Here is a 15,022-nt window from a genome sequence, read left to right on the forward strand (position 1 = left end):
CCGGTGTCCTGCTAGCTTTCTTTCTAATGGCTCAGTAAGTAACACGGCTAAATGTTAGCTAACGTTAGCTGAGAGAGGACTGTACTGTACTGGCTGCTAGTTAATTCCTAGCTGGGCTGAGAGAGGACTGTACTGTACTGGCTGCTAGTTAATTCCTAGCTGGCCAGCATCGCAAATCGCCACGACCAGGGACCGGGTAGCGAGTGTTGGTCTGCTGACATCCTCGTTGCCATTCTATGGCAGCCCTCGGACAGTGATTACCCCCCACCCCCGCCCCCCGCTGCTACTGGGCACAGAGGCCTCTCCGACCGGGAAAAGTGGAGTAAAATCCTCTCCTCCGCTCCCGTTTGTCTGGTGAACGCCTCTCCTCTGTCAATACACTCTGCCAGCAATTTAATAATATTGATGCCAGTTGTAACATTTGAATGTTTTAGAAGTAATCCATGTTCTAAGCGGGATAATGTATAGTGAGCCGGTGACTGTTGAAAAATAACTCCATGTATAGTGAGCCGGTGACTGTTGAAAAATAACTCCGCTGCGCGTCGGGGTTCCATTCCCCTGTCCTTATTTTTCAACAGTCACCGGCTCACGATACATTATCCCTTACGTGTCTACTGCTGTTTGTAATGATACTGTGCATATTAGTATCATTTACTGTGAGTTGTTTGTACTGGTACTGTGCATTCTGGTATAATTATTTGCTTTACTATTTGTTTTTTTCTTCAGATAAATCTGATCATTGTTGCTCGGATTCTTTACTCATTTATTTAGTATAGTGTCCACACACCTTCTCATTCTACATATACATAGAGGTATACTGGTGGCTTTACAGCTTACATTTTATTGATTATCTCTGATCCCCACGGTCAATTTGGTCGTTGCGACAGTGCGAGCAACACCACTGACGCTAGGTGGCGCCAAGCTAAAAAAAAAAAAAAAAAACCCGAATCCTATCTGTTGCCTCTTTAACAAAAATACACATTTTCCCATATTAATACAGAAAACAAAAGATATAAGTAATAAATGAGGTGGTATTTCACAAAATCACCATAAGAATAGAACTACATTACAAATATCCAAGTACTACAGTATGAGCTAAAATCAGTAGGGCAGTACAGATGTAATCTCCCATGACTTAAAAACGTGATGTGTGTTTGAGTAAGGCACCTCGTTTTTTGTGGAGACTGAAGGTTAAGAAAGGAGAGCAGTAAAAAAAGAAGACGAAAGCTATCTCCTCCTGAGATATCACTAATGTCCCCTTCTGCAAGGCACACAGCACCTGATAGCTCCAGCGGGGCTGCTTGGTCACTAACAGTGGGGGATCTTGCAGTAAAAGAAGACTGGTGCTCAGTCAGCCCTCCCTAGTTAAACAAGGGTACCAATTAAACCTTGGTTTAACTACAATGTGCCTCACGCAAGAACTACTTGTACTAACAGATTACCCTTAAATGGCAGATAATCACATGTAAGTAGTTTTTTTGGAACATGCTGCATTTGTATGTAGACTTTATTCTTAGAATGAAATTCACATGTGGTCCAGACTTGTCCTACTGGTCAAGTATGCACAGTCTTTCTCTACTGTTTGACTGCAGAATTAAAACAAACACCCACAAAATGACCATTTTTATATCAGTTACTCACCGCATGTTACCTTGAATTTATGAAGAAAACTTTGTTTGGTAACACTTCACTTGAAGGTATCTGCATAAGAGTGACATGACACTGTCATAACTATGACATGACATGGTCATGAACCTGTCATGAACCTGACAACTTGACATTAACATAAACACATCTTCTGGTAATGTCACTTTAATTAATGTCAAGTTGTCATAATCAAGACAACCCAAACAATGTCAACTTCTCATTACAAAAAACGACACTTAATGACAGCAGTCATAAACATTTATGACATGTGCATAATGTTTATGACAAGTTCATGAGTGTCATGTCATAGTTATGACAGTGTCATGTCACCCTTATGTAGATACCTTCAAGTAAAGTGTTACCCTTTGTTTTTTCTCTCAAGCCTTTAAAGTGAACAGAGAATTCAAAGAAGGCAAACATTCTTCATAAATTGGAGTGAATGAGGACCGTGTTCAACAACACATTAACTATATCAAAACATGTGTTTACAAACTCTCACACAACTCGTGCTGTATAATTTGAGTCCTATTTATCCAGCTGTAGGCTCAGTACTTCCCTAACACATTCATTTTTGCTAGAACATTAGGATTAGAGTAGATCTATAATTTGGAGTTCGGGCCGAGATTGCCTGCACACAGCTCTCAAAATGGAGGTGGCTGAGCTGGTGGCTAGCAGCTACGGTGCTAGAAGCTATGGTAAGGTACCAACAACGCGAACAGTGCTGACCATGGGTTGGAACCGCTTTATCAGCTGTTTGAGTAAATTCCAGAGCAGTGGTGATTAACAAGCCAGTGGGATACACGCACAGTCACGCACTCAGATGCAATAACATGCAATAACATGTACTAACATGCACACGCAGCCAGCCCAGCAACCAAAACAAATAACAGAGAAGCTTGGACGGCAACACACACGGAGGTAGTGTGACTTCATTCACTGCTCAGGACGTCATTACTTCACAATATCTTCATATAGCAAATAGTTGTTTGCTGCTACAATGCTGTGAGTGTTGTATATGGAACCTTTATAGCACCTTTCCATTTGGACAGATATCCATCGGTGCAGCTGTTTCCTCTCCACAGTCTGTCTCTATCTCCAAAGTCTCCAGTTGCTACTTCCCTCTGCATGCTGCACTAATCAGATTTCCTGTAAAGCCACTGTTGAAATGATTGGGAGCAACTGTAATGAGTGCCTCTGTTTGTTAACTGCTGTTTTAATTTGTGAGCCTTGTACAAAGCAGAGCATAACAGATTCTGCTGTGTATTCAGCGACAGTATGAGGACAGGTTTTGTCGAGCTACACCAGAGAGAATGGGCAAATGTAATTCTTTGCAGCTGGCGCGTTGTAGCTGCCCAAGGATTGTTAATAATTTTAGTGTTTTCAAAACCAGCGTTTTGAGTTTAATTTGATTTTAAAAAGACCAAAAGTGAGTTTTTACTTAAGCATGTGTGATTTGGCCTTAATGGTGGTTAATTTAACACACACTCAATTAAAACAGGTACCTGGGCTTGCAAAAGAGCAATCTCCCCACGCTCATTTCTGTGTGTACATGAGTTAGAGACAGAAATTGTGCGGATGCATACATGTCAGTGAGACACAAAGAATGTGTGTGTGTATGTTAGATTATGGTGATGATGAGATACAGAGACATGCCAGCTGTGATGTTGTGCAGGCTTGTCCTTGTTTGTCAAACAAAAGGTACCAGACATAAACCTAAAGTGACAGCTTGGCGATACACAGCGCAGGCTATGGCATTGACACACACACTCGCTCCTGCACACACATTCGTCTTCCTCTTTCTCCACCTTGCTCTTGATGGCACACACATATAATCAGACACGCTCACTTCCCCTCTCTCTCTCTCTCTCTCTCTCTCTCTCTCTCTCTCTCTCTCGCTCTTTCTCTCATACAGACGCACACATCTTCTAATTTCTCTGATCTGTCCCATCCTGCAGATGTGACAGAGGTGATTGTGTCGTGTTGCCTGAGCCGTGCCGGCTGATGACAGGGTGGCGACACAGCGAGCCAAGACAGCAGGCTTTGCTGTTCAGAACAGTTCAAACACAGTGACAAAACAACATCGTTACCCGTCATTCTGCGAGTGTCAACACTGGCACAAACAGGCTGCAACAGCCCGTCTCCTTTGACTACAAAACAAACAGTGTCTGTGTGTATAAATGTCTGTTTGTCGATTACTGAAAAGGTTTGCAATGTTCTCCTGGGTAACACAATGTACTCGATGGGAAAAGATATCAGGTACATGAACACAACTACACACTCACTAACACCAGTGTGTAGGATGCACAATGTCTATTCTAACAGATTGGAAATTACCGAAAGAAAAATCTTAATTACCCCTGTATTGAGTATCTTTGCCTTATTTTTTCCGGAAAAATGACATTTGAAAAACGTAGAAGGAAATTGGTGTGTATCAAATCTACAACAAGCTCACCTGAAAACTGTGAGTAACAGCTCAGCCGTCTTGTAAAGTATTCTTTTTCCTTGTAATTATGGCTAATGTGCTACCCCCGTACTAACAACGAGGCAGCAACTGAGTCCTTGTCTCCTCCCAAGGACAAGGACACTGGCAAAGCTGTTTTATCACACAAAAAAACACATTCTAATAAAGCTACCATTATGAGCTAACTCATATATTAAAGTAGTTTTATATAACCACTGTTAAACACTGCCAAGAAAATTTAATACAGGAAACTTTGCTTTGACACTGTTCCCATTCCTCTACTTATTTCTATTGGACAACATTACTATAGTTTCAATATTGTCACCCCACATTATGATTCCCTACAATTGGCTCTGGATACCTGAGCTCCAAGAGCACCCATGGGATTGGTCAATGTCCATTTATTCCGTATAATCAATAGACCTTGTGTTGGAAGGCTGGAACGACTTTCTACCAAAAAAAAAAAAAAAGTGTTGTTGAGTGTTTAAAATGCTAAATTTGTTCCAATGACATCAGCATGATTGGTACATTCTAGGACTGTATTGGTATAGTATGAGCAGTTGTGCCAAGCCATTACAGTTCAGTACACATACAGAATACAGGGTATATAGACTGATGGACGTAATGCATAGACAAAATATGCAATTTTATGGAGACAGCACTTTAGTTAATCTTCCATACCGAGTCTGTACAATGAAGTTAAAGATGAGGTAAGACGTGAATTGTGAACATAGAACAACAACGCCGTCACTACAGATGGATGGATGCCATGCGCAGCAGAAGCCAACACAAATGTGACCCATCATCTCATTAACACCAACTGGAAAATGAAGAATTATGTTTTCAGACACGTATTGAGAATGACGCACACACAGGGGCTAATCTGGGGACAGTTTTGAAAGAAGAATGTGAGGAGTGGAATATATGTGACAAACAAAATGTGCTTCGAACAGATAACACCAGCAACATGTCCGTAGCCAGCGCAGAGCCAAATCTATCAACACACATCAAATGCTTCAGACACACTATAAGCTTGGCCACACAGAAAGGCCTGAAATGTGCTGGTGCAGCACATCTTTGGGCATAAAGTGAGATGGGTCGTGTCATTTTTCCACCACAGCACTATAGCAACCACAGTTTTGAAAGACGTCAGAAGTTGTTAGACTTTCAGGACACAAACTAAAACAAGACGTGAGCACACGCCAGAACAGTTGGTTTGACATGTTGGAGCAACAAGCTGCAGTGTGTGGCTCACTGCTGGACAGAAAACTAAGGAAAGGCACAAATGACGTGCATACAGTCAACCAAAGTGACATCACTGCAGCTGATGGCTTGGTTAAGTTACTCAGACCAGTGAAAATTGACCATTAGCTTTTAACCACTTAAAGCTAAATTGTTGGAGTATTCCAGTATCTCAGAGAAAGATTACCCTTAAGTAACACAGATGAAGCTGAGTATGGTCAGGGAGCTTAAACAGGGATATGGGCGTGCGGCGAGTCCTGGATAAAGCGTCTGTTTTAGACGCAATGCTCAAGAAGCTGCCAGTTTTAAGTGGAGAGGAGAAAGATGCAACTTTCCACTGTCTGTCATGTGAGGCTGCAGAGTTGTGGGACCAGGAAATAAGATCAGATTTTTTTGTCCATTGATAGTAATGTTTTCAAAATGCAAATACTATTCATGAATAGTAAATTAATTACTTCTGTTAGTGCTGAAATGCCTGTGTGTGTTTATTCACCTTTTAATCCTCTACAGAATGAGACAGTGGCACATGTTGAGAATAACCGTCCTCACTCATCTGGTGACCAAACTTCTGATGATCAGTCTGACTTGTTGTCTGCACTCAGGCTTAAGCTACTGAACAAGGTTTGTTTGTATAGTACTTTTCCTTTTTGTGTAATGTGTTACTGACACAGTGCTGTAAGCAAGTGAATTAGTTCATTTGGAGTGCACAAAAAAGGTATTTTGTCTTCTGAAATAATTAAGTCTGGTCTACTGTGTCATTTTAGAATACGTTCCCACCTTCAAGAAGCCAAAGACACTTGAGGATCTCTTTGGTGACACCTCCTGCACTGTGAACTGTAGCCAGGCTGCCAAGACTTTGAAAGAGTGAGCCCATGCTGACGTGCTAAGTATAAAGAAACTCCACCTTTGATACTGGGAGGTGATGTGTTGGAGTGGTGGGAAATTCAACAGCCTGAGCCTCTTCTCCTCGCAAACCTTGCCAAAACATTCCCTTGCATTCCTGGTACTAATGTACCCTCTGAGCACGGCAGATGATATTATCTATTAGGAACACAGAGTTTTGTCTCCTGAACATGTTGATCAGTTGTTTTTTACATACTTGACTGATGTAGAGACCCTGTCGTAAGCTATCACAAGCCAACAAGCTGCTGATGATTACATGCAAAGGACGTTCAAGTATTTTATTTTTATCACTAAGAACATGTGGAATTGTCTCTATTTCCTTGTTCTTACAATTGATTAAAAAAAAAAACCTTTGCACTTAAACATGACAAATGTGACAATTTAGGGTGAACAGATTTATATAATTGTCTTCATCTTGTCTTTCTAAATGACTCTTTTAATTAAAAAGAACTGCACTGTTTTCCATTTTAATGTCTGGGAGAACTCAGTGATAAAAGTGTCAAATCACATTTAGGTTGCTTTTGGTGAGTTGATATAAATCTAACGGATTTTGTCTAATAACCCAGGGTGTTTAAAGATATCAGACAAAAGTAACATGATGGTATTAGGTTTAAAGATCTGTGAAAGGATTTCAGAAAAGTGGACGTTCATGCAGACAGCTTGACTGATTTTGACAAAAAGAAATTAAAAGGTAAATAAATGACAACAGATTAAATGTTTGTGGAAATTAAGATCCCATAAATTCAAACTTAAGACTATTTAATGACTTAGTTTAATACTTATAAAATTCAATTTAAGACATTTAAGGACTTACAGACACCCTTTATCAATTACAGGCCTCTTAACTGAATCCAATTGAAACTATATCATGGCAGACTTTGTCAAATCAGTAACCACTGCATTGTTTTTTCTAAGGAATCTATAGACGTATCATGATGAAACTTGTGATTTACATCAATAATTGTAGCATTAACAACTAAGCTACCAAGCTAACTAGTTCAGAGAGCTATTGTGACCATAGCCCCTTTTACACTACCAGATTTTCAGCGAATGTTGGGCCGTTTTGCCGGCAAGCTGCGAGCGTTTAGACACACAGAGTCGGATTGGCGAGTTGATCCGAGGTGCCCAATTTTCCGCCTCATAGGGTAGACATATTGGCGGAACCCTTTTAGTTTAAACAGACCAAGGCGGCCTTCCGCAACAGGAGGGGCTGTTAATGACTTGTGGGAGGAGCTGTTGATGATGCTGCACGTGCAAGCCACTGGCGGTGGATAAACAGGAAACAGCTGATAGCAGGAATTAGCGAGCAGCTGGTAGCAAGAGGGAAATGCAAACTTGACAGACACTGTAAAGATGAGCAACTGGGGAGACAAGCAATTGCACGCCCTCCTTGCCCTCGCAAACGAAGAGGCCATGAACCATCAAAAGACGGGGATGGTGAAGAAGGGGCCGATTTACGAGAGAATCACCACCTGACTAGCCGCGGCTTTCCTCCCACGTCACTGTTTATGTCACACGCTGAGCTACACGTTTTGTTACTTGCTCACACCCTCCATTTTGTATGAACAAAAGTAGGTAGGCAGCATTTTGCCGCACTCTCTATTGATTATGACTGACTGAAGCTTGCATGTTCCTGAGTTTTGCTCGGCAACTGCAGTAACTCACCACCTAGCCCTGCAAGTAGTTACTATGCAGATGAACATCACTGTGCCACCTTTTGGTGAAACAAATAAAACACAGTCAAGAGAATGATTGTAAACAACAAAGATAAGAATATATGCACCAAATTATTCCATTATTTCAATAAAAAAGCTGAAATGTCACCAAACACTGCAGATCCCTAATTCACAGTCTGGTTGTTATTTTTATAATCCTTCAGGGATGGTCCTAAAACAACAGCTCCTGATTCACATTCATTTGTATTCTGCTTTCATCCACTACACAGATGTGTGTGCTTTCTCAGTTTCTCAACAGTCATCAAAGAGGTGAGAATACTGCTGCTTCTCACTCATGTATCTCTGCCAGTCATAGGATTTGATCAGAAAGGATTTGATCACTGCCTCCTCATTTCCTCTTCATGTCCCCTCTGAGAAATGCAGATTCTAGAATGTACTGTAATCACTCATGTTTTGTTTTCCTCTAAAACTATGCCAGGTGCCATCATCTGCTATCCAAGAAAGTCAGCTCTAAGACATTTGTTTCTATTTTAAATGTGCAGTAAAAAAAAAGCTTGCATTTTGCCCACTGGATAGCTCTAACCCTCCACAACTCTCACAGGCACAAATGGCCACATAAATCACACCAAATTCCCAATGATGCAACAACCACACCACAACAGATACTTAAAAAATCGCCAATCTCCTGGGAGATGACGGGACGCACACTCAGTGTTGCCTGTGGATCAAAAATACCTCTACTAATTGCTTGGTTGCCGACAGCATTCTCTGTGGTGTGTTACTCCACTGTGCGCTGCAGTGTGTAATCCCTGGTAAGCTTGGTGGTAATGCAAGTTGTGATGGGATCGTTAGCTAATGTTTCGCTAAGGATTTTGCTGAAGTAACACAGCTCCACCAGTACAGCAGAGTGGAACCAGACAGATGGATGGGATTCTCACAAACCACAGGAGCCTAACACAGCCCCCAAATACACAGACACACCAAGAATACAGAAATATATCACACTGTAGCAGTTAGAGAAAAGGGACTTCAAATACCAGGTTGACTGGAAATTCATTCAGCATTTCTAAAGTCTAAAAAACAAATAAATACAATTAAGCTGAATATTTCCTGTCAAAACTCTGCGTTGTACTTGTAACTTTTGCTCTAAAATATTTAAAATGTCTCTTCCCGAGGTTTGAGAGTTTCAGGTCATAAGTCATTTTCTTTTCTCCCCTGATTTGCATTAATTAGACTGGACCTTTACATTATGTAAATGTTGAGCAGTCAGTGTGAAGTGCCTCCTACCCGAAACCCACCACACTGCTACCGCAATGCATACATTACATGGAAAATTAATGGGGACCTTGCAAATGACATCGCCCTTTGAGATTGGTCAAAACATACCATTAGACTCCAGTCTTTGTCAGATGACCTCAGAGGCCTCTGGGATACAAAGGGGCTTAAACAGCTACAGTATATATTCAAGTAAAGTGCTGGCTGAGAAAACATTTAGATCAGGGGTTGAAAACAGGTTAAGTTTTGTGAATTTGGGGCTTTGAGTAAATTACAACTGAAGGCTTGCTTCTCACACTGAAAAAGAGACCAAAAATTCAGCTTTTTACTTCCATGATGTCGTAGAAAAACATCTATTTCCTGTTGCAGTAATAAACAGCATCTTTTCCTTCATTAAGGCTATGTCTCTGCCACTGATGGTAGCTAGTATTTGTTCTTGAAAGGAAAAAAGCAACACATGGACTAAATTCATCCACACTTCCACTGAAAATCAAAAAGAAGCAGCAATAAAACAGCTGGGACAAACATTGAAACAGGCCAGTCACTAAGCAACATTTCTAAAAAAAATAAATAAAAATAAAAATAACTAATGCAACAAGGCTGTAAACAAGGACAATGAGCAGAAACAGCAGAATCTGAAAATACACTCTCCTCCTGCAGGTCTCCCTTCACCTCTCTGTCCTAAGCTCCTCCCACCAGACATGCACGGACATATGCACGCACTTTATACAGTAACCTGGTGTCCCTCCGCCCCTCACTATGTTCACACTGGAAGGGGAAGCGTCGCAATATGACAATTGTCACACAAACAGTTGCTCCTGAGGCGCATTTCTCTGTGGGATCAGCAGGCGATTCTGCTCCTCTGCTCCTCTGCTCCTCTGTGATCACACGTAAAGCTCCTTCTCTGTCGGCTTGTGTGTGTGTGTATGTGTGTCTCTGTGTGTGTGTGTGCGTGTGCTTGACTCTCTCCCTCTCTGTTTAGACACAGCTGTAAAGCAGGTGGATTAAGTAAGCATTTTTTATAAATCTAGGAATCAGATCATTAATATCGTTTACCCTTTTTATTGCTCATTATAGATAAGCGGTGTGTTTTCTTGCCAAATCCACTCACAGCTCACTGAAAACTTCCACCAGATGCTTAACTATCGCTGTAGAGTTTGTCACTGTGGTGGGTCCAGTGTGAACAGCCCAACTTGTTAGAATGGGCTTCCCTGTGTAGTGTGTGCTCATCATCACTCCCTGCCACAAATGACAGCTTGGCTGGAAGGAGACCAGGCAGCTGCTTTGGATGCGGATCTTCAGTCAGCAATTGTAGCAATTTGAATTCCCAAATTGCTGTGGGTCACAGCAGTCTGGGTCTAACCTGTGTAACAGCAGCAACAGAAAGTTTGCTGATCCGGAGGGGAGTCAGAGTAGTCTGCTAGCTGAATTTAAGTTGCTACAGTCACTGTGCCTGTAAAGCCCTTTGAGATGACATCACATTATGATTCGAAGCTCTAGCTAGCTACATAAACATGCACTTGAAACTACATTTGTTTTATTTTGTTTACCGTCAATCTCTCTTTTAGACCGTCTTTTGACAAGTCCGTCTTTCTTTCTGAGTTACTTTGCAATGTGGGCAGTTGTTGTCAACGCTGGAAGAGCAACTTTTTCTGCAGGACTCTCCGCAACTGAATAAAGCTTTCACCATCTGGGACGTGCATGCCCATCTGCATCTGTAGAATAGCCAACAGAAAAAGTCTCTGTTTTCGATGATGAATGATGGCAAAATAAAACTGCCTACCCCAGTTTTAACATGACTAGTAATCATTAGTTACAGCCCTAACTGGTCTCTTTATTTTCCTCGTAAGGAAATCATTACTTATGAGCAATTTTTTCCCACTGCAGGCAAAACAGTCCAAGATATTCATCACATCACTGCAGTCAACCACTGCACATTGTCGTGAATTTTGGACAAATACCAGTTGTCTTGTACAGCCCCGAACACACTTCACTGACTGAATCTGCACTTTGTCTTGTCTCCCTGGAAGCTGACAGTGATTGTAGATGTTTCTTTCCTTCTAAGGCAAACTTTGTGTCAGCCTCACGGGAAGCCATTTTTAGCTGCAGTGTGTACGCACTACTTGTACGACAGCAGTCTTAATTAATGTAGAGATGTAAAACAAAGAGATGTTTAATGAATATCTGACATCAATGAAATGCTTAGAAATTGGTTACGTGGGATTAAAATAACAACTAAAAGAGGCTATTTTTTCAGCAGCACTAGTAATGTCTCATAGCACCCAGCTATGGAGTTTTAAAGTGCCTTACAATCACTTTCTCAAACTGAATTTGGCCCCTGGAGATGGCAGTGAGGAGAGAAAAGCAACTCAGGGCCCCGAAACCACCTCCGCCTTATTAAAATGATAAATGGTTTGACAGCCACCTTGGTGCATATCACATCTCTCCTGCATAGAGTGGTGCTAACAGTAAATGTAGTCCTCCCCCAAAGCAGAGCAGGTTACAGACAAGAGAGCTGCTGTTTTCTCGACATGATGATGTTCCTGTGTAATGACTATGTTACAGAGCCACACCATCATAGCAGACATCCCATTACACCAAACACACGATGTTCAACTGGGATTATTGAATTACTGTACACACAGACACAAGCTTGAAATTATGCAGAAAATCAAAAACAAACATCTGGGACATACATCCTCATATCACGCAATACAGACACTATTTCAGGTAGTGAGTTGGTGCATAGTCGATAACAAATTATTCTCCATTATGGTGATGTGTTCCTTGACAATGGGCCATTAGTGGCGGACGGCATGCTGTTAAGAATTCATCGACTGCCAGTTTTGTTTGCTCAGGGGAGGTCTGAGTCATTTGTCAGAAACAGAAGGTGTTGTCTGAAAACTCTTTGCTGGACTCCACAGGACTAGATGTCATTCAAGATGTCCCTCCACTAAAACAGTTTATTCATTTTCGGATTGCATTAAATCAGGTGTCAAAAGTTTTGTTCCAGCAGCTCCTGTGCCTGAATTACCATCAATCAAATGTAATCTTTCAATATCAACCAGATTAGGGTTCTGACACAACAGGCCGATAGCTCAGTGCCGAGCACCATCAGGCCAGTGTTTAGCATCCATAACCAGCCATTAGCCATTTCTTCAGTGTGTCCAGCAGTAGCCTGTCATTGGCCTTAATTGGTAGCTGTTCGGCCGACTGAGCATGTTGAGCTGGCAGTAAAGGTTCAGAGTCAGCAGTTTTACCCACAAGTCTCCTCTTTTTTCAACTCTACCTATTCTTTCATTCCACAAAAGCAACATTTAACAGCTTTGCCACTGAGTCAGTCACCACCTTCTATTTCCAAACTGAAATGTCTTTACAACAACAACAACTTGCTGCATGGCCATGAAATCTGGCACATATATTCAAGGTGCCCAGAGAATGAATCCTAATGAAACTGATAATCCTCTGACTCCAGCTCCACAAGGAGGTGGACATTTGTTGTTTGCCCCCTCACTTTTCCGTGGCTCTATCATCAGTTCCAAATTTTTATTTGTCCAGTACTCTGGTTTATGACCAGATACCTGCAAAACAAATTACTTTTCCCATCAGGGATGAGCACAAATACATTAAAGATTATTTTTATTTTTAAAAATTTTTATTTTTTATTTTTATTATTATTTTTTTTACTTTTTGCCTTTATTATACAGGACAGTGTGAAATGGGGAGACAGAGAGAGTGGGGGGACGACATGCAGCAAAGGGTTGCAAGCTGGAGTTGAACTCATGACCGCTGCAGCAAGGCATCACCTCTATACATGGGGCGCCGGCACTATCCACTAAGCTACCGACACCCCGGGCACAAATACATTAAAAAATATCTAAGAAATACTTACTCATTAAATGTACCAAAAATATATAAAATACTGGTGAAAATGCACTTAATTAAAATACAAGTCATTTGTAATTTGATACATAAATGTGTATTCTATACAAACTGATCTTATCACATTTTAGGCATTTAGTAGCCTCAATATGGGTCTGACCGTGATGTCCCCCTACACCAAAAAGAAGAGCTTTGCTTAAAGGGCGACTGTGGCTCAGAAGGAGAGTGGGTCGTCCACCAATCGTATGATCAGCGGTTCAATCCCCGGCTCCTCCAGTTTGCATGTCGAAGGATCCTTGAGCAAGATACTGAACCCCAAATTGCTCCCCATGATGCTTACATTGATGTGTGAGTGTGTTAAAAACTGAGTAGCAGGTGTCACCTTGTACAGCAGCCTCGGCTACCAGTGTATGAATGTGTGTGTGATAGGTGAATGTGACTCATCGTGTAAAAAGCACTTTGAGTGGTTGGATGACTAGAAAGGCGCAATGCAAATGCAGGTCTTTTTACCATGCAGGTCCATTTAATTCCCACATCAGAGATTTGAAGTTACTTAGTAGGATATTTTGGAGATGGGAGGCTAGAATATCAGGGGTGCATGCTGAGTGGTTTCTGTCAGTCAACTGCCTCATTTTCATGGAATGGTTCAGTTCAGCTCAACTTGCTTCTCATGCCAGGTCCTTTTCTCTATTACCTTTTCCACTGCAGATAGTACACCCCTTAGTGCAGGTGGGATTCTCAGCCGATTGCCATAGAGAAACTGTCATATTTGCTGGATCCAATGTCTGAACTTTGTCAGTATGCAGTGTACACTGTAATGTACGCCATAGTTTTATTGGCTGCCATTTTTCAAAATTTTGGTGGGGTGAACAAAATATTTTGCATGCTATTGTTGGTAGCTTGGTAAAAATGGTGAGTAGGTATTGGCTCAGCTTGATTGGAACCGCACCCAAGATGGTACCAAAAAGTAGCGGGTACAATCCATAAATTCTACTGATGGAAAACCAAAAAATAGCAAGTCGAGTAGAGTCGTGCCATCCAAGCAGTGGAAATGCAGCAAAAGTGATCACTGACTGACTGAATGAACAGCCAACTGATGTGCAACTGTGGGACTGAACAGCTAGGCCATGGTCATGGTCATGCACTTGTTCTTTCAGATAACAATAAGACTGGACTCTTAGAAAATGCTGCCCAGCCAGCTGGGGTCCTTCTGTGTGGCGTTTTCACAATCTCCCCACATCAGCGTGGGTTTTCTCTGGGTTCTCTAGCTTCCTCCCACAGTCCAAAGACATGCATGTTGAAGTTAATTGGTGACTCGAAATTGCCCCTAGGTGTGAATGTGAGTTTGAATGGTTATCTGTCTCTATGTGTCAGCCCTGTGATAGTCTGGCGAACTGCCCAGGGTGTACCCTGCCTCTTGACCATTGTCAGCTGTGATAGGCTGCGGAGTCCTGTGATCCTGAATAGCATAAGCAGTTCTGGATGAATTTAGCAGATGCCTTTTAGAGCAAAAAATATAAACACAGTGCAATAAGTAAACCTCTAACATCCCCAACTTCACAAGCAACCAATTACATGAGTACAAAAGACACAAAACAATACCATTAAAATAATCAGTCACCTTTGTGTAGCCTCTAACACTGCAGTGCGGGTAACACATATGAAGTAAGGTAGAAACACATATTCTGTTTTAATGAATTTTTTCAGTCCAGCAACATGCAAATTACAAAATACTCAAAAGAAATTAAATATGTTTTAAATGCATTTAATTGAAATACTGCCTATCTCTGTTTCCCATCCACCACAGCTGTACTTTGTGTTTGCAGGCTTACACAAAACAAAGACAGGGAATCTATTCTAAAGGCTCTCAAAAATGCAACAAATTGGGTTCCTCTGGCTGCAGATAACTGAGGGATGTAACTGGTAGAGAAAAAAG

The 15,022-nt window shown here is 41.4% G+C and overlaps 1 protein-coding gene across 1 annotated transcript in view; it reads right to left on the reverse strand.

Moving 5' to 3' along the window:
- The window catches only part of LOC126403394 (kelch domain-containing protein 8B-like), a 201,659-nt gene that overhangs the window by 115,802 nt on the left and 70,835 nt on the right, over positions 1-15,022 (reverse strand). The gene's annotated exons all lie outside the window — the stretch shown is intronic.

Source organism: Epinephelus moara, chromosome 16 (assembly GCF_006386435.1).
Source record: "Epinephelus moara isolate mb chromosome 16, YSFRI_EMoa_1.0, whole genome shotgun sequence".
Lineage (NCBI taxonomy): Eukaryota > Metazoa > Chordata > Actinopteri > Perciformes > Serranidae > Epinephelus > Epinephelus moara.